Source organism: Rhinopithecus roxellana, chromosome 13 (assembly GCF_007565055.1).
Source record: "Rhinopithecus roxellana isolate Shanxi Qingling chromosome 13, ASM756505v1, whole genome shotgun sequence".
Lineage (NCBI taxonomy): Eukaryota > Metazoa > Chordata > Mammalia > Primates > Cercopithecidae > Rhinopithecus > Rhinopithecus roxellana.
In genome coordinates, this window is record NC_044561.1 from 13803739 (window position 1) to 13824970 (window position 21232).

General features: G+C 50.6%; 1 long non-coding RNA gene across 1 annotated transcript in view; it reads left to right on the plus strand.

Annotated features, from left to right (window-relative positions):
• The first annotated feature begins 19188 nt into the window (after positions 1 to 19188).
• LOC115892960 overlaps positions 19189 to 21232 on the plus strand; it is a 36084-nt gene continuing 34040 nt past the window's right edge. Inside the window, exon 1 of the long non-coding RNA XR_004052922.1 lies at positions 19189 to 19314. This is a non-coding gene — a long non-coding RNA (uncharacterized LOC115892960). The remainder of the gene's footprint in view (positions 19315 to 21232) is intronic.

Genomic DNA, 21232 nt, shown 5'->3' on the forward strand with positions numbered 1-21232 from the left:
ACCACTCAGAGGCAGGCCCACTGCAGGGCATGGGGAAATGGAGGGGACAGCCTTGGCCCCAGCCTTGGGAGTATCTGCTCTTTGGGGGAGGGGCGAGGCAACAAACAGACCTCTGCAATACAAGGAGAGAGTGACAGGTGCGCCGGGCTGTGGGAACCCAGAGGAGAGGGGACAGGATGAGGGAACAGATCGTCATTATGGCTGCAACACCTTCAGTAACATGGGAAGATCACCCGGCTAGTAAGTGGTAGGGCTGGGACTCAAACTATGGCCTGGAAGGCAGCAGGGACTCCAGCCAGGGAGACAGCAAGGCGGCCAGCCAGTGGCAGCTACTGACCTTCTGGCCACAGAGAAAAGACAGACACATGGGGAATAATTTACAAATACAGGCCAGGAGACAAAATCCATATCTGCAAAGGCAGAGTGCACGGGCAGAATATGTAAGTATCGCTGCAAGAGTCAAGAATAAAATGTTGGCATCTAATTGTGGCAGCCAGGAAGCAGGCTGCAGCAGAGGGTGTGGAAAGAGGCCTGGAAAAGGGCCTGCTGGGCTGGACCGGCCCAGGTGCCCAAGCCATGAGGGCCTAAAATGCCACCACAACTCTGGGCACCATCTCTGGGAAGCCCCAAGTCCTGGGCACCATAAATCCCCAGCAGCTCCCAGAACAAGGGACCTTGAGCCCCCAGGCCCTTGAGCATCTGTCTCGGGGTCCAACCCTCCCCCTACTCCATGATAATCGTGACCTCACTGCCCCAAACCTCAGACTAAGCGCAGGCTCACAGCTGCTGGGCAGAGCACTGCTCCTCTGCCGGATGTGGACACGTCCCAAATCCTAGCACACTTATTTATCAGGCTGTGCGGTGGCACTAGACAACCGCATTAAAGGGGCACCTTCTTCCTTCCTGCACCAGGCTTTGGGAATTCGTACCCTCTGTGAAGAGGTGGGAGACAAAGGAGGGGAGTCCAGGGTGAGGGGAGCTTTTTGATATTGGTGCCTGGAGAAAAATTCCGTGTACTTAGAGAGTAATTCAATTGAACACTCAGGACAATGAGCAGTTCTGTAGAGGATTCGTGTGCAGGATTTAAAGTTGAATAAACCGTGTCCCTGTCCGCAAGCCATTGACAATCTACTCAGGAGACAGATGTGTTCTGATAATTAAATCAGGGCAGAACACCATTAGGGATGCAGAGATGCACCCGTTACTTGTTCTTCGTTCAGCATCCATTCAACAAATGTGTGCTAAGCACAGCAATTTTTTTTTAAAAAATGCCAGTTTATGTGCACCTTGGATGCACACAATGCAACTTATTCTGTGTGTGCGTGTGTGTGTGCGTGCACGCGCGTGTGCCTATGACTCAAGGGGACTTGTGTTTTGAATCTTCATTGTGCCTGAGTGGCAGATACTTAATCTCGGTTTATTTGAGATTTTTTTGTGGTTTTGGCCTTATTCCAAGGGGCTTATGTGTGCCAAATTGTGGTTTGCGTGCATGGGGAGGTGGCAATCTGGTGGCTGCTGTCATCTGTCCCCAGGGGTGACCTCCGGACTGCCGCACCCACCTGGTCCTCAGTCATTGTTCCTTATCAGATCCTCTGCATAGGAAACTGTGACCCCTTTTGCCCGGGACCACTTCCTCCCAGAAACACTCTTGGCCCCGTGAAGGCTCTGCCTGGAATGTGAAGCAGCGGATTTTCTCTGGGCTCAGACCCCGCAGACCTGTCTGAGCTTTTTTTTTCCTCCTCTAGGACTTGGCAGGGCTTGTGCAAGGCGACTCTGTACAGTTGTATGGGTTGTGCACTCCACATGAGTGCCTGGACGAAGGGAGTAATAAGAGCTGGATGCGAACTGTGCTCCAGTTACCAAGCTGTGCACCCAGAGGGGATGCCTTGTCCTAACCCACACAAGGTGCTTTATGAACAGGGACAGAGCCTCTTTCTCTGAGAACCACCACCGTCTGCCATCTGGGTGTTTTCTCCGCAGTTCTCTTCTTTATGACAGTTTCAGAAAAATGATTCTCTAGCCTGGAAAGCAGAAAAGTCTCATGATTTCCTCTAAGTCTTTTGTCCTTTCTGTATATTCCTTCTGGTTCTCTCCAAGTCTAAGCTTTCAACGCTGCAAATCCAGGCAAGAGACATGAGGTTTTTTGTTCTCAGCTGTCACATCCTTCCCTGAGGCTTGGGGACAGAAATACTTTGTTGTCTGAAGAAAAGGTAACGGCAAAAGGAATAAAGGAAATACTGGGGGAAAAATAAAGGTTAGCATTTTAAAAATATCTGGCTGGGCGCAGTGACTCATGCCTGCAATCCCAGCACTTTGGGAGGCCAAGGCAGGTGGATCACCTAAGGTCAGGAGTTCAAGACCAGCCTGACCAACATGATGAAACCCCATCTCTACTAAAAATACAAAATTAGCCAAGCAAGGTACCACATGCCTGTAATCCCAGCTACTCAGCATGCTGAGGCAGAAAAATCGCTTGAACCTGGAAGGCAGAGGTTGCAGTGAGCTGAGATCGTACCACTGCACTCCAGCCTGCGGAATGAGAGTGAAACTCGGCTGGGTGCAGTGGCTCATGCCTGTAATTCCAGCACTTTGGAAGGCCAAGGCAGGCAGATCACAAGTCAGGAGTTCGAGAACAGCCTGGCCAACATGGTAAAACCCCATCTCTACTAAAAATACAAAAAGATTGCCGGGCATGGTGGTGCGTGCCTGTAGTCCCAGCTACTCAGGAGGCTGAGGCAGGAGAATTGCTTGAACCTGGCAGGTGGAGGTTGTGGTGAGCTGAGATCACACCATTGCACTCCAGCCTGGGTGACAGAGTGACACTCAATCTCAAAAAAAAAAAAAAAAAAAAAAAAAAGAGTGAAACTCCATCTCGAAAATAAATAAATAAATAAAATAAAAAATATCATACTGCTGTGGCATTTATTCTGAATTAATTTAACCAGTATTTATTAAGCATCTACCATGTACCAGGCCCCAGACCGAGACTTAGGGTCACAACCGTGGGTAAGGCAGACGTGGTCTCTACTCTCATGAGGCTTCCACGTGTGGGGATGAAGAGGAAAGTAGCCCATGCTAGGCCTCGGGGACAATAAACGATTTTGATAAGCAGAGAAGGGGGAAGAGGGCCGAGCATGGTGACCTATGCCTGTAATCCAGCACTTTGGGAAACTGAGGCAGGTAAGTCACTTGAGCTCAGGAGTTTGAGAACCACCTGGGCAACATGGCGAAACCCTGTCTCTACAAAGAAATAGAAAAAATAACTGAGCTTGGTGGTACATGCTGTGGTCCCAGCTGCTTGAGAGGCTGAGGTGGGAGGATCTCCTGTGCCCAGGGAGGTCAATGCTGCACTGAGCCGTGACTGTGCCATTGCACTGCAGTCTGGGCGACAGAGTGAGGCTCTGTCTCAAGAAAAGAAAAGAAAAAAAAAAGAAGTAGGAAGAGAGTTTCAGGTGTAGGAAGTGCCTAAGGAGTGACTTTCCAAATTCACTCAGTGTTACATTCACACTTGCATTGATCAAATATTTCCTGAGGCCTGCAGGGTGCCGGGCACTGAGCTAGGCTCTGGGGTGCCATGGTGAAGCAGACAGGCCCTGCCCCTGCCTCGGGGAGCTGACGAGGCACAGGGCTCTGAGAGTATGAAGATGAGGTGTGGCAGTGATGGCGGGCCCAGTCATGGTGGATGAAACTCATAGAATCCGCTGGCGCATGAGTCAGGGTTTTCCAGAGAAACAGAACCAACGGGAAGTGTCTACATAAATGTTCTTGTTGCATTTTCTACATTCATGCTTTTTTATTTATTTATTATTATTTTTTTGAGATGGAGTCTCGCTCTGTCACCCTGGCTGGAGTGCAGTGACGCAATCTCGGCTCACTGCAACCTCCGTCTCTTAGGTTCAAGCGATTCTCATGCCTCAGCCTCCCGAGTAGCTGGGATTACAGGCGTGTGCCATCACGCCTGGTTAATTTTTGTATTTTTAGTAAAGACGGGGTTTTGCCATGTTCGCCAGGCTGGTCTGGAACTCCTAGCCTCAGGTGATCCACCTGCCTTGGCCTCCCAAAGTGCTAGGAGCCATGGAACCAGGGTCCTACTGGGATACCATACTGGTATAACATGTGGATATGGATATACAAGCATGTTGTAAACTGTAAAGTATTTTAGAAATTAATTGATTCAGGAGGTCCCAGTAGGATCCTGGTTTTGAACATCTGATTCCACGTGCGTGTGTCTCTGGGCTCACACTGGGTGTGTGTGTGTTGGCGTGTGTGAGTCTGAGTGTATCAACGTCTGTCTGACTCTCCTGCTGTCAGGTCTGATCTCAGCTTCTAGCCACATTACCTGCCGCTTTGGAATCCACAAGTCATCCCCAGGACAGCCCAGGTAACTCCTTTAAAATCTGGCCCTCCTGACTCTGCCTGGGGTTGTGGCTTTCTGGGTGGAGCCTGGAGAAGTTGGAGAGAATGTAAAAGAAACCAGCGCTTGGGCAATATCTGGGGAGCAGAAGTGAGAAACTGTGAAGAGCTGTGTGGAGATGACTCACCGGAGCCCTCACCGTGGCCAGCGAGCCGCTAGCTGAGCAGAGCTGGGGCATCAGGTGACAGCAAAACAATGAGGGACAGGCTTGATAAGGTATACACACATACACACACATGCAAATACACACACAGACACACACGCATGTAAATACACACATAAACAAACACATGTACACACATGCAAATACACATACACACATGCCAATACACACACATGCACAAACACATGTACACCACATGCAAATACACAGACACACGTACACAAACACATGTACACACACATGCAAATACACACACACTCATACACATACACACACATATAAATACAGAGACATGCACATACACACACAAGCATGTGTACATACACATGCAAATACACACAGACACACACATACAAATACACACAACCACAAACATACACACACATGCACACTCACATGTACACACATGCACACATACATAACACATACACACACATGCACAGCCACACACATATACACACAAATGTACACAAACATGCACACATACATATGTACAATTCTCACACTCATGTACACACAGCACACATATACACGCATATACACACACACCCGCACACACACTCTCACACCCGCACTCTCACATATATACACTCACACACAGACACACACATACATGCTCACATACACACTCTCACACACATGCACATATACCCACGCTCACACAAATGCACACACATACACACACACATACATACACCTGCACGTGGACACATACATAACACACATACAAATACACACATACGCACAAACACACACATATACACACAAAGACACATATACACACAATACATGCACACATACACATGCACAAGTCTCACACACATACATGTGACACACATATACATGCATATACACAAACCTGCGCACACATACATACACTCTCACACACACACTCTCACATAAACACACACGCATGCACACACACTCTCACATACACATACATACATGCACACACTCTCACATACACACACTGCACACATAACACATGTACCCACACAGATACAATCACACACATATACCCATACACAAACACACATGTACACAAACACACTCACATGTACACAAACACACAAATACATGCACACATAGACAATCTCACACATATGCATGCACACACATATACACACACATGCACACACGTTTGTCATTTTATTGGTAATGTAAATGGCATCTTATATTTCTGTTGTATCGTGTGTTCTCTCTCACGTGCACACATGGGTACACACCCACAGACACACACATACACATATTCACTGTGTGCTCCCAGACAAGTGAAAGTGGTATCTTAACAACTAGCCACGAAACCTTCCCTTTCTACTGCCCTCCGTCAATTCTGTTGCTTTTGTCTGACCATAGATTATCCACAAATAAAAAAATTCTTCCCGTGCTGTTATTTTACACAGAAATATGGAACCTGTTAACACATTCAGAAGAGCGAAATCTTTGCTGAAAATGTTCCACTCATCAGAGGGCATCGGTTCCTCAAAAAGAACTAGCCTCCCCTCCAAGGCACGGAGCCTCTCATGTCTGCTGGATGGCCTTTCCCACGGTGGCTGCTGCGCAGGTTTCAGCCTCCTTGGACGTTTTCCCACCGTGTATCCGAGTCAAGATCCTCCAGGGGCAGGGCAGCCACCCTTCACACACGCGTTAGAGAGAGGAGGTAGCTTTGTGGGCTTGGCGAATTATGAAACCGGGTGATGTGGATTTGAGCACGGGGACCAAGCCCTCTGACAGATATGGGAGGGCTCAGACATGGGGGTGAAGGGCACTGGGCATTTCTGCTTCAGCCAGAGCAACGGCACCTTTGGCCAATGTATCTATTGGGGTTCTGCAGGATATTTCATTAGAAATAAGCTAGGTGGGGTGACTACTGAAAAAAAGGGTTGTTTAAACCACGAGCCTAGATTGATGGTTCTCAGGGGGGCTTGTATTTGGATATCAGGGGTATTTTGTTGCAGTGATGAAAGTACTGACACTTAGTGAGAGGAGGGGCAAGCCAGCTATGAGGAGGGCCCAGCCCACTCTAAATATTTATTTACTTACCTATTTATTGAGACAGGTTCTTGCTCTGTCACCCAGGCTGGAGTGCAGTGGTGCGGTCATGGCTCACTACAGCCTCCACCCCCCAGGTTCAAGTGATCCTCTCATCTCAGCCTCCAGAGTAGCTGGTACTACAGGTGCACATCACTATGCCTGGCTAATTTTTAAATTGTTTAAAGAGAAGGGGTCTCACTGTGTTGACCAGGCTGGTCTCGAACTCCTGGACTTAGGCGATCCTCCTTCTCAGCCTCCCAAAGTGCTGGGATTACAGAGGTTAGCCACCAGGCCAGACCTAAATATTTAATATGTTCCAATGCGTTGAATCTTTCAACAGCCCTATCAGGTCAGTATTATTATCATCATTGTCATCATGATGGTTAATTGTATCTGTCAACTTGGTTAAGCCATGGCACCCAATTGTGTGGTCAAACACCAGTCTAGATGCTGCTGTGAAAGTATTTTGAAGATGCGAATAACATTTAAATAAAGAGACTTAGAGTAAAGCAGATTGCCTCCATAATGAGGGTGGGCCACTCCAATCAGTTGAAGGTCTTCCAAGAAGAGGCTGAAGTTCCCCAAGGAAGAAGGAATTCTGCTTCCAGACTCAAGGCTGCAAAATCACTTCTCCCTGGGTCTCCAGCCTCCCAGTCTGTCCTGCAGGTTTCAGACTTGCCAGCCCCCATGATTGCATGAGCCAATTCCTTAAAATAAACCTCTCTATATATACGTTTCTGTTTCTTTGGAGGACTCTGACTTCCACAATGATCCTCATTTTACAGACGAGGAAACTAAAACAGAGAGAGTTTGAGTAGCTTGCCCAAGATCACCCAATTAAAAAGCAGGTAAGTTGAGATTTACACCTGATACCTGCGCTTCTTCCTTCCTTCCTTCCTTCCTTCCTTCCTTCCTTCCTTCCTTCCTTCCTTCCTTCCTTCCTTCCTTCCTTCCTTCCTTCCTTCCTTTCTTTCTTTCTTTCTTTCTTTCTTTCTTTCTTTCTTTCTTTCTTTCTTTCTTTCTTTCTTTTCTTTCTTTCTTTCTTTCTTTCTTTCTTTCTTTCTTTCTTTCTTTCTTTCTTTCTTTCTTTCTTTCTTTCTTTCTTTCTTTCTTTCTTTCTTTCCTTCTCTCTTTCTCTCTCTCTCTCTCTTTCTCTCTTCTTTCTTTCTTTCTTTTTCTTTCTTCTTTTTTTTTTTGAGACAGAGTTTTACTCTTGTTGCCCAGGTTGGAGTGCAATGGCAGCTCACTGCAACCTCCGCCCAGGTTCAAGCAATTCTCCTGCCTCATCCTCCTGAGTAGCTGGGATTACAGGTGGCCACCACCATGCCCAGCCAATTTTTTTTTTTTTTTTTTTTTTTGTGGTTTTAGTAGAGATGGGGTTTCACCATGTTGGTCAGGCTGGTCTTGAACTCCTGACCTCAGATGATCGGCCTGCCTCGGCCTCCCAAAGTGCTGGAGTTATAGACATAAGCCACCGCACCCCGCCAAAATCTGTACTCTTAAATGCTTGCAGCACCCTGCCCGCTGGGACATACAGGCTTATGCCACCAGCGTGGTACGTCTCATCAGCTTTGGGACAAATATTCTCCCAATTTTCACATTTTTCAAAGTAAAATCAGTCTCAGCCTCCACTTCCAGATTAGCAGGAAGTCTGACTTATCCTGTGGGCTCTCCTTCCTCTCCCTGAATTGCCGGAGAATGCAGGGGCTGACTCAGCCCAAGAGGGTCAGACGGGTTGCACATGTGTGGCGGCGCTGGAGGCCCTGATCAGCCTGCCTAGGGGCCAGCTTCAGACACTGCTGCCCTTTCACCACCACGCAGTTGTGCTCTGGGCACCCATCCTGGGAAAGCTGGCAAGTCCTTGTCCAGTGCCTGTAACCTCTGTCCTGGTCCAGACCCTCACCTGCGGGGCTGCAGGGAGACCCAAGCTTGTGCTTCAAAGGTTGGTGGCTATAACTCAAAGCTACATACCCTGTCATTTTACTCAAGGTCCAGGCTCAGGGACTGGGGGCACTGGGGCCTCACACTGCAGCCCCAGGCAGAGCTGAGCGAAGGATCCTTCAACAGGAGAATGCCAGCCTTGCTGAGCCAGTCCCCAGGCATCCTTCCTGCAAAATGAGGTTCTCCTCTCTCTGTCCCTCAGAAGGGAAGGATCCGGCCTCCCAGGAGCCCTGTGACAAGTCTGTCTGCCCCATCCCCAGTTCTTGCATCTGAAGCTGCTGGGAAGGGTGGTCTTCTTCAGGAGCTTGGTACGGGGGCTCTTCCGCCAGGCTGGGTGGGGAATTCCCAGCTTGTGGTCTTCCTGGAGTGAGTTGGAAGCGTCATAACACCAGTTCAGAGTGAGTCCCATCTTCCATCCTGCAGGTGCCCTGAGGCAGAGCCAGTGACATTTGCTTGAGTCAGGGCAAGACTCATGAACACGCCAGCTGAAGCCAAGTGACCAAATCCTGCTAAGCACCTGCAGGCTGGACTGGCAGAAGTTCAAGCCTTGGGGGACGTCCCAGTGGCTACCAGGGCCTGGGGCCTCATTTCTCACCTGCCACTTACATAGGAGTGTTCATGAGAGGCCATTGAGCATTGCAGGACTCTACTTAGCAGAGGTGAGTGTTCCAGGTGACCTGAGGTCACTGCCATTCAGTTGAAACTCTTGGATGCTTTCAATGGCAGCTTCTCTCCAAACAAACAAACAAACAAACAACAACAAAAAAAAACATATTTTTTTCAATTCCACCTAATCAGGTGCCAAATACATTTCATTCACCAAATACCTGTGAAACACTTATTGTTTCCATTTCTTTTCCTTTTTTTTTTTCTTGAGACAGTCTCGCTCGCCCAGGCTAGAGCACAGTGGTGCGATCTCAGCTCACTGCAACCTCCGCCTCCTGGTTTCAAGCAATTCTCCCGCCTCGGCCTCCTGAGTAGCTGGGATTGCAGGTGCCCACCACCATGCCCAGCTAATTTTTGTATTTTTAGTAGAGACAGGGTTTCACCACGTTGGCCAGGCTGGCTTCGAACTCCTGACCTCAAGTGATCTGCCTGCCTCAGACTCCCAAAGTGCTGGGATTACAGGCATGAGCCAATGCACCCAGCCTTATTTGTTCAATTTCTATTGCTGCATAGTAAGTCACCCCAACATATAATGGTTAAAACACAACAGTTCTATATCTTAGTATTGCCTCTCCTGGCCCTATGAATGGAGCAGGCTGAGCAAGTGGGTTTTCTCTCAGAGTCACTCACACAGGAACTAGAGCCACCCCCTTGGCCCTGGATCATGTACCCACCTGTCAGTTTGAAAACCCACACACCGCCCAAGGCCACGCTCCAGACCACTTGGCAATTCTGCCCAAGTCACTGGGCAAATATCTTTCAATGGTTCCTCCTCATTGTTCATGGGAGAAAAGTTCAGACAACGTGGCCTGACCTCTCCCCGGCTTTTCCCTCCTGACCCTTGCTTTGATGTGCGCTCTGCAGTGTCTGAGCCCTGGGTTTGCTGTTCCTGGACTATCCAGTGCTCTTGGATGTCCATGTCCCTTTACGGGCTGGGGTCCATTTGTTTGTTTGTTTGTTTGTTTGTTTTTTGAGAAGGAGTTTCACTCTTGTCGCCCAGGCTGGAGTGCAATGGTGCGATCTTGGCTCACTGCAACCTCCACCTCCTGGATTCAAGTGATTCTCCTGCCTCAGCCTCCCGAGTAGTTGGGATTACAGGTGCCCGACACCATGCCCAGTTAAGTTTTGTATTTTTAGTAGAGACAGGGTTTCGCCATGTTGGTCAGGCTGGTCTCGAACTCCTGACCTCAGGTGATCCACCCATCTGGGTCTCCCAAAGGACTGGGATTACAGGTGTGAACCACCACGCCCAGCCCCTTCGCACTCTTGAAGCCTCACTTTGAGAAGTGTTTCCTCTCCTCCCTGCCCATCCAGCCTGGAGCTGGCTCTCCTCCCTCTGGCACAACCCTTTCTCAAAGCACCCATTGCATTGCCTACATGTGGCTGCTCTACTTCCTCTTGACACGGCGACTGGGTTCCAAAATTAAGGGACCCAGGAGAAGGAACCTGGCAGACGCTGGATGCTTTTTGTGACCTAGCCAGGTCATAGGTGGATTCAAAGATTTTCCGATTGGCAATTGGTTGAAACAGCTATTATCTAAAGACCTGGAATCAATAGAAAGGAGTGTCTCGGTTAAGATAAGGAGTTGTGGAGACCAGGGTTCTTATTGTGCAGATGAAGATTCCAGTAACAGGCTTCAGAGGGAATAGATGGCGAATGTCTCTAAAAGGTGCTAGACTGTTAGTTAATGTCTTTTGGATCAGCACAAGACCCGGAAAGGGAAGGGTTCTCTGTAGATAGTAGGTTTTCCCCATAAGGGACAGTTTTGCAAGGCCATTTCAAAATATGGCAAAGAAATATATTTTGGGGGTAAAACACTTCAGTTTCTTTCTGGGCTTGCTGCGTCACGTGATGCAATACTAGAGTCAGATTGGAATTTGATGTCTTATTGTTATAAAGAGGCTGTCTTGGCCGGGCATGGTGGCTAGCGTCTGCAATCCCAGCACTTTGGGAGGCTGAAGCAAGATCACCTGAGGTCAGGAGTTTGAGACCAGCCTGCCCAAGGTGGTGAAACCCCATCTCTACTAAAAATACAAAAATTAGCTGGGGATGGTGGCAGGAGCCTGTTATCCCAGCTACTCAGGAGACTGAGGCAGGAGAATCGCTTGAACCTGCGAAGCAGAGATTGCAGTGAGCTGAGATTGCGCCACTGCACTCCAGCCTGGGTGACAAGAGTAAACCCCATCTCAAAAAATAAAAAGAGTCTGTATTGTTAGTCTTAAAATCTGTTTCACTGTTAGTGCTGGTCAGCTGTACCTGAAATCCAAAGTGAGGAGGGTGTAAAGAGGCCTGTCTGACCCCTCCTTCCCATCGTGGCTGGAACTAATTTATCAGGCTTACTTTGGAATGCCCTTGGCTGAGAAGGGGGTCCATTCAGTCATTGGGATGGCTTAGAATTTTATTTTTGGCTTACGATCTACTTCCTCACAAGTCACCTTTCCCTCAAGGCCCCAAGATGGCTGTTACACCTCCAGATATCACATCCTCACTCAACATCCAAAGGCAGGAAGAGGCAATTCCTGCTTCATGTTCTCATTTGAAGGTATGGAAGAACTTCCCAGAGGCCCCCTTCCTCCTCCCTGGCAGATTTTCTCTAAGTTCCCATTTTCCAGGACTGGGTCACATGCCTATGCCTAAGCCTGTCACAGTCAAGACCACCATGATGAGCTGGGAGCAACTATAACTCACCCTTGGCACAAGACTGAAGTCAGCTTTCGTGAGCACCATCGGGGGTGAACTTCCAAACCAACAGGGGACTCTTCGGGCAGGGCGGATGGGACGCCGCTAGGGAGGGCTGGGAACCAATGGCGTTGGCCGTGAGGATGACATAAGGTAGCGCGTGCTAAGACTTTAACCCAGGGCTGGGACGCCAGTGACACTCATACTCATGCCTGAACGTCAAATCAACAGCCCGTGCTAAACAACTCTTAATCATCACTCACTCAAGCCCCTGAGCCTGAGCTGCCTCTTTCCAGAGATGCGACTTGGACATGTTTTTCCACTACTCTGCGCCTCAGTTTCCTCACCTGTGAAATGAAAATAATATTTTTTCTTCTTATTACTTATACCAAAGGCATTTGTGAGGATCAAATGAATTAATACAAATCAAGCTCCTGGAACACCTTGTTCTTCTCCATCATCAGTGAGAACAGTCTTAGGGGTGGACAGCAGCAGGAACTGGGTTCCTGAATGTATTTCTTTCCTTAGTGAAGGGATCCCAGGCTGCAGTTTCTCACTGAAGAAGGGAGGAGGGGTCTTAGGGGAAGGAGCACACGCCGCGTCTCACCCTTTGCTGAGAGGGCCCACAGGCCTCATGGGAAGGAAACGTGCTCGGCTGGATCACCTCTGCCCCTGTGCAGGGAACACCAAGGGCCAGAGAGGCGGTGCAGGTGCTGCAGCACGGGTGGCCAGGGGACAGCTGCGGTGATGGGACAGCCACAGTCTGGGAGGAAGGAGGTGGAAAGTCCTGCCTGTAGCACTCAGGCTCCCCTAGGTCAGGTCCACCACCATTGCTGTGTGGCCTCAGAAAAACATCTCCACCTCTCTGGGCACCAGCATCCCGTCTGCCAGATGGGATCAGTCATACTGAGCCAACAGTGGAGCACTGAGGGTCAAAGCATTATCCGAATCTGAGGAATGAGGAGGCTGGGACCATTCCCAAGGGGCCTCAGCATCACAGGATCTGAACGTCAGAGTTCCGCGAGCCCTTGGTGGTCACGTAGCTCAGATTTGTTTTTCTAAGTGAGGAAGCTGAGGCCCAGAGAAGATACACCTTGAACAGGCTGCCATGGCAAGAGGGAGGCCCTGCACGCCAAGCCCTCCCCCTTTCAAAGGATTTGTGCTAGGGACGCCGCAACTGCCCTCTACCTCTGTTTCTCTGTTTCTTCCATCTCGTTCTCGCTTCTCTTCTGCTTTTTCCTCTGTGCCTTCCCTCTCTTCCTCTCTCTCTCTCTCTCTCTCCCCTTCTTTTTCCCCCACCTTTCTCCCCCTTTTCTTTCTTTCCCTTTCTCTCTCTCTTTCCCTCTCTCTTTCTCTCCCTCTCTCTCCTTCCCCTTTGCTCTCTTTCCCCCTCTTCCACTCACCTCTCCCTCCCTCTCTCTCCGTCCCCTCTCTCTCTATCTCCCCCACCTCTCTCTCCCTTTTCTCTCTTTCTTTCCCTTTCTCTCTCTCCCTCTCTCCCTCCCTCTCTCTCTATTTGGTCCCTCCCTCCCTCCCTCTCTCTCTCTTCCCCTCTCTCTTTTTCTCTCTCCCTGTCTCTCTCACCCTCTCTCGCTCCCTCCCTATCTTCCTTCTTCTTTTTGTCTTTCCATCCCTCCCTCTCTCTTTCCCTCTCTCTCCCTCTGTCAATCTCTCTCTCCCTCTGTCAATCTCTCTCTCTCCCTCCCTCTGTCCCCCCACTTCCTTCCCTCTCCCCCACCCTTCTCTCCCTCCCTCTCTCATCGGTGTAGGTATGCGTTGGTCTCTGAAGCGGGAGTTCGGATGCTGTGGGTCGTGGCTTCTTGCATTACTCTCTCTGTCCCTCCCTCTTTCCCACTTCTAATCCCATAAATTCTCTGAGATGTTATAAACAGCTTAAAATAAGGAGAAAAAAGTTTACAAGTACAGAGTAGGGATGAGAACAGGTTGTAATTCACTGGGGTGCAGGGAGGCCAGGGGCCTTAGAGAGTGGAGCGGAGCTCTGTGCGCATGCGCCAGAGAGAGAGCGAGAGGAAGGGAGGGACAGAAAGAGAGGAGAGACAGAGAGAGAGAACCAGTGAGAAGAGCAAGCAAGATGGAGGAGGGACAGAGAGGCGGAGACAGAGCAAGGGCAGCTTCCCCAGCACAAAGCCCTCTGAAATGAGGGGCCTTCACACACATGCTTCACAGGCCCAGGGAGCGCAGCTCAGACCTGGCTGGCTGGATGACCTCCGGGCTCTCTTGCACTCATCCAGGCTCTGAGTCCAAGGACAGCACAGTGTCCAGAGGCCCGGTAAAAATAGAGCCGGGGTGGTGGCTGGCCTCCCGGACCTCTGGCTGCCCAGGGCCCTGGAGAGTCAGCCCAGTGCCTCCAGCAGAGGAGGAAACTGCAGCCCAGAGTGGGCAAGTGACCTGGCCAGGGTCACAGCGCAGTTGGGCAGCAGAGCTGGAGCCGGAGCCCCAGGCCTCCCAGCTGGCATTCTCCACAGTACCTGAGCCCTCCCTGTGGGCCCTAGGCAGGCCCTCCCCTCTCTAGATGGTGACAGCCTTCCTTACTTGAGTCTCCACTGCCTGTAATCTCCTTGAGGCCTGGCGGGATGGGCGGGGCTGTCCCCTGCGATGCACTTACCAGGCGTAAGAAGAACAAGAACAAACAGCTCACAAGGTGTGCCGGGTGCTTTCCAAGTGCTGTACACATATTCACCCATTCATCTTCACACCAGGCCTAGGAAGCAGAAGCTGCCATCACACCCATTTTCCGGATGAGGAGACTGAGGCCCAGAGAGGTTAACTGACTTGCCCAGGGTCACAGAGCGTGAAGTTTGGTGTGGCTGATGCTCCAAGCCAAGCTGTCTGGCTCTAAACGAATTAATGGATGCAAAGGAAAATAAAAGCTTGGTGCTCCAGCATAGCTAATAGCTGCCGCTGTCATTTGATTTTGGGGCCACCAAAGGTCACAGAGTCCTCCCTACCACACACACAGGCAGGCTGGGCCCACAACCGTTCCCTCGGAGTTCCTTTTGTAGGGGACCGTGGTGCTGGGAGTGGAACCACTCCTTCAAATCCTAAGCCTCATTCCCAGCCAGATAATTCCTTGTCATTCCCCAAGGCAATTTGGTGGGATGGGTCAATGTGAGGGTACAAAGCAGAGAGCAGCCTGAAAAAGCATGTTCCAAATTGTATTTCTTTTGGTTGAGGTATGGTAATCGTTTTAACAATACAGCGTTCCAGGAGGTGGCTCATAACTGTGGCACTTTGGGAGACCGAGGTGGGAGGATCCTTTGCACTCAAGATATTGAGACTTCTCCTGAGCAACATAGTGAGACCCCGCCTCTAAACAAAAATAAATAATATTTGAGTCCCAGCTACTTGAGAGGCCAAGGCAGGAAGATCACCTGAGCCTGGGAAGTTGAGGCTGCAGTGAGCCATAATCGCACCACTGCACTCCAGCCTGGGTGACAGAATGAGATCCTGTCTCAAAATAAAATAAAACAATACAAATACAAAGAGCATTTCAAGAGGTCCTGAAATGTTTGCGTTTATCCTAAGGAGACTTGCCAGGAATGGGGTGAGTAGAGCCCCCTAAGGGCGTGAGGGCACCCGCCGAGGCTGACCCAGAGGACAGACTGGGGAGAGCTGTCTCCCAGCCCCAACAGGTGCTGGCCAGGCCAGTCCTGGCACAGCCACTCGGGTGCTGGTGATAATCACGTCCTGGGGGTCAGCTCCAGCTAGAGAGGGACAGGTGTTGGGAGAGGGTGGAGGTGGCAGAGGGGACAGTGGCTCAGGCTGAGTCATCATAGGAAGGCTGGCGGCTGGGGACTGGGAGTGTGAGCAGAGTGGACTGCTTTCATGGGGGAGGTAGGGCAGGAGAGGGGGGAATTATTAGGAACCTGTGACTTGGTCAATCAGTGCCAGATAAGGGGTGGCCCTCAGGAGTTCCCAAAGGTAAATTTAGCCACCCCAACCCTTCCCCAATGACTGCCTTATATATTTCCTTTTCTCCCTGTAACTCGAGGGTATAGAGGCCAGACCTGTGCCTCCCCCAGGCCCTTCACCCTCCAGCCCTGGCCCTTAGGATTCACAAACTCCCCGACCCTCCCAGCCTTTCTTCCAGTCCTAGATCCCTGAGCCTAGGCCCCTGAAGCTGTCTGGCTACTCTGGATTCCGGCCCTAAGAAGGGTGGCTGAGGTTCTCTGGAGTCAGACAGACGTATTCCAGATCTGACACACCATTTCTGAGCTGGGTGACCTCGGGCAAGCTCTTAACCACGCTGAGCCTCAGTTTCTTCATCTATAAAGTTGAGAGGACAGGCCAGGTGTGGTGGCTCATGCCTGTAATCCCAGCATTTTGGGAGGCTGAGGCAGGTGGATCACCTGAGGTCAGGAATTTGAGACCAGCCAGGCCAACATGGCGAAATCCCGTCTCTACTAAAAATACACAAATTAACTGGGCATGGTGGCTGGCACCTGTAATCCCAGCTACTCAGGATGCAGAGGTAGGAGAATCACTTGAGCCCAGGAGACGAAGGTTGCAGTGAGCCGAGATCGTGCCATTGTACTCCAGCCTGGGTGACAGACCAAGACTGTGTCTCAAAAATAAATAAATAAAATAAAATAAAATTGAGAGAACACTGTTTTTACTGCAAAACGTTATTATAAGACTTCAAAAAGCGGTGCCTGCAAAAGACCATATATCGTGTGATTCCATTTATACAAAACACCCAGAAGAGGCAAATCGATAGAGACGGAAAGTAGATATGTGGTTGTCCAGGGCTAGAGGTGAGGTGGGGAGCAGGGGTGGGGGCTAAGGGCTGCAGGATTTGTTTCTGGGGTGATGAAAATGTTCTAAAATGGCTGTGGTGCTGGTTGCACAGCTGTGAATATGCTAAGGCTGCACTTTGGTTTTTTGTTTGTTTGTTTTTGAGACAGGGTCTTACTCTGCCGCCCAGGCTGGAGTGCAGTGGTGCAATCTCAGCCTCCCAAGTTCAAGCAATCCTCCTACCTCAGCCTTCCAAGTAGCTGGGACTAGAGGGGCATGCCACCATGCCGGGCTAAATTTGTTTATTTTTAGTAGAGAGGGGGGGTCTCACTATGTTGTCTAGGCTGATCCTGAACTCCTGGACTCAAGCGATCCTCCTGCCTTGGCCTCCCACAGTGCTGGGATTACAGGCTTGAGTCACCGCGCTCAGCCTGTGCACTTTAACTGAGCAGAGCGTATGAGTGTGAGTTGCTCTGGGTGGCAGTGGGGCTGCCTGGGTGCTAGAGGCTTACAGCCCAACCTTGTGGCACCTACCCCACGTCCTGACCAAGGGCAAGAAGCTGAGTCATTTTCCAGAGGGTGGAGGCTGAGATTTCCTCACCCAGTGTGCTCATCCCCTGCCCCCTGGAAGGGAAATGCCAACCCAGGGTGACCGAGGTCTCAGGGGCCACTGCTAAGCTTCGCTCCTTCCTGGCTGACTCTGTGACCTCAGGCCAGTGATTTCACCTCTCCGGCAGCAGTTTCCTTTTTCTGAAGAAATGTAGATGATGAAATTCCCAGTCCTTATCTCACAGGTGGCTGTTAGGCTCAAACCGACTTAATGTATGGGGATACCTCAAGAAGGGTTTCATGCATCCTGCATGCTTGGAAAATATCTCATCATCTGCTAGGAGGGCAGCGTGGGCAGGGGCAGAGTGTGGACCAGAGACCCCGAATCCCATCCACTTTGTGCCAGAGCGGCAGGCTTTGTGAAGCCCAGCCCACCCCCGTCACGTCCCTTCCTCTTATTTCCGCAGCAGCCTGTGCCCTGCATGGCATCAGATCTGGGACAGGAGAATTGGCCCCCCGTGGCCTTGATTTGTTCATCTGTTGAGTGAGCGGACTGAACCAAAAGAAGTCCAAGGTGTCCGACACTCACCTTATTTCTGACAGCCTTTACCTGCTCCCTGGCTCTGAACACCCGCCAAGTGGCCACCTTTGTCTTCAGGATTCACCCTCACCTTGTCCATGGTCCCGTGGCTTCTTTTTTACCCTTCTTCCTTCTCCTGGCCCTTGGAGGAAGGAGCCCACCTTTCTCCTGGAATGATATAGGGCGGGTTCAACAACAGTGTCTTGATGAAGTGACCTTGGGCATATTCTGGCTCTGGGCCTCAGTTTCCCCTGCTGAGCCCTCTTTGTCTTTGGGGGAGGATAGTGAAGAACCCCAGCATCTAGGGGTAGTAGGGGTCTCAAGCGGCACTGGGTTCAACACCAAACCCAATGCTTAAGGCCTCCACTGCACCCAGGCTGTGCTTGCATACCTCTGGAGGGATGGGGAGCTCACTGCTTCTCCAAGCAACCCACCCTGTTCGCTAGACAGCAGTGACTGTGTCTAACAGGGATCACAGACAGTGGCTGGTACTGAGTCTCAAAAATGAACAGGAGCAGGATGGCACAGAGGTAAGGACCTCGTTCGGGTTTGAATCCTGACTGTCTCCACCTCATACTGGCTGTGTGTGGCCGGTGAGAGTGACTTAACCTAATCAAACCTCGGTTTCTTCATGTGCAGATGGCAGTAATGAGACTTGCCTTGCGAGGTTGTTGGAAAGATTAGTGCTGTGAAAACCACACATCCCAGCACACATGAGTGTTTGTCTCATACCAGGCTCATTCATTCTCAGGAAATAGGTGCTGCTGCCACCTGCATTTGTTCAGATGAATTGTTTAGAGGCACAGAGAGGTTAAGGAACTTGCCTGAAGTCACACAGTGAGTGTGACGGGTAGAGACCAGACCTGGACCCAGGCATCCTGTGCCCAGACCCCTTGTACCCTCTCAGAAGGCGTCCAGCTCTGTGCCAGCCCAACTCTCTTCTCACGATGGTGTGGGTCTGAATGCTACCTGCTCCCTGGACCCCACCATCCTTTTAGGCTTCATTTCTCAGAGGACAAGAGAGGCTTGGGGTTTTCCATTGTTACTTCCAGCTCTGTCCCATCTGTATCATTTCAGATCCAGAGGACGAAGGCTCTTGAGTCCAGCCAGAACCCTGGGGTGTTTAACCTTAGGAGGTTTGCTAAGGAGACCGGCACGATGAGCCGGCTGGAATCTGAGCTCTCTCACACCCACTCCTGCCCCTACAGCCACTTGGTTCCATGGGGCGTGGCTGGACAGAAGCCATCCTTTTCCTTCTGCTCTGTCCAACTGGCTTCTACCGGTAGGTGACAGGGCAGTGTTCCCAGCAGTGGGACAGGAGGTGCTGGCGCCAGGCCATGAGTCATGCATTGCTCGCTCTACAGGGCATGCATGCCACATGGACTGTGGCAGCGAGCTCTTCCAGGCGCCCAGTGAGTCTGAGAGGGGGTTTGGGAAGAATCAGGAGACTCCCAGACAGTGCCATGTGACAGTGAAGCGTCTGGCCCCAATCTGCCAGGGTGAAAGCCCCAGGACTGCTGGTGTGATGTTGGGTGAGTTATTTAACCTCACTGTTCCTATTTCTCCATCTATAAAATGGGTAGAGGATAGTAACCTTCTCACAAGGCTGTTGTGACAGTTTGCCATGAATTAGCACATGTAAAGTACTTAGCACGATGCCTAGTGCACAGAGAGGGCTCAGGGAGTGGGAATTGTTGTTATTCTCATTCAGCATCCATCTCTCCACCTCTTTATACAACAGCTACTTAGATAGTGTTTGGGATGCCGAGGCGGGTAGATCACGAGGTCAGGAGATCGACACCATGCTGGCTAACATGGTGAAACCCCGTCTCTACTAAAAAAATACAAAAAACTAGCTGGGCGAGGTGGCGGGCGCCTGTAGTCCCAGCTACTCGGGAGGCTGAGGCAGGAGAATGGCGTAAACCCGGGAGGCAGAGCTTGCAGTGAGCTGAGATCCGGCCACTGCACTCCAGCCTGGGTGACAGAGCGAGATTCCGTCTCAAAAAAAAAAAAAAAAAAAAAAAAAGAAAAGAAAGTGTTGGATTCAGTTCTGCTCCATAACAAGGTACTCCAAAACTTAGTGGCTTAAAACTATCAGCATTTCTTCTCACATACAATGTGTGAGGCATCAGGAATGTGGGAGTGGTTTGGCTGGGTGGTTCTGGCTCGGGATCCCTCATGAAGCTGTGGGCAGGATTTGGTCAGGGCTGCAGTCCTTTAAGGCTGGACAGGAGAGAGAGGATCCACTTCCAATGTGGCTCCCTCATATGGTTGGCCAGGTCATGCTGGTTGTGGGCTGGAGGCCTCAGTCCCTCACCATGTGGATCTCTCCACAATGCTGCTTGAGTGTCTTCCCACATGGCAGCTGTATTCTCCCAGAGCACGTGGTGCAAGAGAGCCAAGGAGGAAGTGAGGTATCTTTCATGACCTAGCCTTAGAGGTCTCACTTTGGCATTTATGCAAAGTCCTCTCGGTAGCACAGGTCCTCTGCTCAGTGTGGAAGCAGACACCACAAAGATGTGCATACCAAGAAGCCAGGATCTGGAAGGCTGGCTAAACTCTGTTTTGCTCTAGCGATGCAGCAGTGAGCAAAATCACGGTGACTGCTCTCACAGTCAAGTACGACTATATGTGTTTGTGGTTATGTGTGTGTACGCTGAGTACAAAAGAACAACAGACAGCAAACTCAAAGAAATACCTTGAGACATATTATATGAAGCAAACAGACAGGGTGGCATGATGCTGTATAACAGGGTGTTATAGAAAAGGCTTCTCCAAGGAGGGGGCTTTGGGATTGAGGCCCGAGGGTAAAACAAGCCCACCAGGGGCCAGGGAGTGGGAAAGGGGGCTGCAGGCAGTGGAACAGCATAGGCACACTTGGAGAGGTGGCAATGCGGTGGCCCCTGGAGCTGGCCTGCCTGGCTTTAATGCTTCTTGGCCACCCTCTTTGGCCTCAGTTTCCTCATCTATAAAAGGGGATAATAACAGGTCCTACCGCCTACGGGGTTGGAGGGATTAAGGGAGATACTTTGAGTAAAGTCCATAGTGCACTGCCTGGTGAACCAAGTGCTCAGAATTGTGACTGTCATCATCACGATTCAACAGCGGCACGCAAAGATGACAAAGACCTGGCCCAGTTGTAACTGTGGGGCCTAACATGGAGGGAGGAACTATTCAGTGTTTCCTAGCGGTGATCTCACCTAATGGAAGGCAAAGATCTAGTATGGGAGATGGGCACATAAGGCAAGCGTTGGAACACCCTGGACAGGGGCTGGGAGCACAGCTGGGAGAGGGAAAGGGGGAGGAGGGTGAGCTCCCTGACCCTGCGGGGGAGGGGTGCCTGGGAAGGCTTCCCCCGGAGTGGCACAGCCATCTGGAGAGATGAGTGGGCAGAGAACCTTCTAGGCGGCCAATAGGGGCTGGAGGGAGCGCAGAGTCTAGCTCCGTGTA